This window comes from Limulus polyphemus, unplaced genomic scaffold, assembly GCF_000517525.1.
Source record: "Limulus polyphemus unplaced genomic scaffold, Limulus_polyphemus-2.1.2 Scaffold1036, whole genome shotgun sequence".
NCBI lineage: Eukaryota > Metazoa > Arthropoda > Merostomata > Xiphosura > Limulidae > Limulus > Limulus polyphemus.
In genome coordinates this window covers 96119-97346 of record NW_013666646.1, presented here as the reverse complement: position 1 = coordinate 97346, position 1228 = coordinate 96119, and the positions used below count along the sequence as shown (strand labels likewise).

Here is a 1228-nt window from a genome sequence, read left to right as displayed (position 1 = left end):
AAAGAAATCCTTACTGTTAATTTTTACATTTTCAGCCAACCTTTTCTCATACATCCTTTTGTATGTCCTAATTTCCTGTTTCCAACTTGCTTGATTTTCTATAGTCTTCTAAATCTCCTGTCATACCAGTCAATTTATATTTCTTAAATTCATGATGCTCTTCTTTCATTTTATATCTGAAGCTCTTTGTGAGTCACCTGATTTTTTACTTGCAGCTACCCTTTTTTTCTATAATAAATATGTTTACCTTGAATATTTAAAAATTTATCTTAAAAAACTTTTCACATCTGATCAGTGTCTCCAAATAACTCAGCTGCCCAATTTACAACAGATAATTCTTGTCACATCCCTTCAAAATTTGCTTTTTTGAAATTTGTACCCAAAATATCATTATTCTTTCACTCCATATGCAGCAAAACATTGACTCTAATAGACCAATGATCGCTTGCACCCAGATGTTCCACAGTTTCCACCCTCTTGATCATTTCTGTATTTGAAGTTAACAATAAAGCTAAATTGATGAAGAAAGCCATTCCAAAAACCTTTCTCCTTCATGGTTTGACTCTAGCATTTCCCAATCTATATGCCTGAAATTAAAATCACCCATAATTATGACTTCATTAACAGCTTAAATCTTAATCTCATTGTAAAGTTTCTCACTAATTTCATCACTATCATTTGGTGGTCTTTAACAAATTCCCCCTAAAAGCCTTTTTCCTTTATGTCCACCAAGAGAAACCCAAATGGATCCAACCTCCTTGCTATTATCTTTGATATCCTCAATTTCAACAGGATGTAACTCACATTTTACATATATAGCCACTTCCCCCCCCCAATACTATATCCCTATTAAATAGCCTGTAATCCTGTTTTTCTAAAGAAATTTCTGTCGTCAAAATAATCTATGCTTAACCATTTTTCAGTTATTCCCATTATATCAAAATCCTTCATTCCTACCAGTGCTCTAAAGTCATCTGTTTTATTTCTTATACTTCAAGCATTACAATAGTAACAATTAAGCCTATCCTTATAACTAATTCTATACTCATTTCCTATGCTAAACTTTTCTCTATCTCTTATTCTTTTGGCATTTAGTTTTTCCTGGCCCTCACCACTGTCTAATCCTAGTTTAAAACTTCTCTTACAGCTCAATTAATAGACTTAGCAAATAAGCCAGCCCCTAACCTATTTAAATGTAACCCATCCATTCCAAAAAGCTCCCTTCTTC

The 1228-nt window shown here is 32.7% G+C and overlaps 1 protein-coding gene across 4 annotated transcripts in view; it reads left to right on the top strand.

Annotated features, from left to right (window-relative positions):
• Positions 1-1228, top strand: part of LOC106461809 (probable palmitoyltransferase ZDHHC14) — a 91298-nt gene that overhangs the window by 11695 nt on the left and 78375 nt on the right. The window lies entirely within an intron of this gene.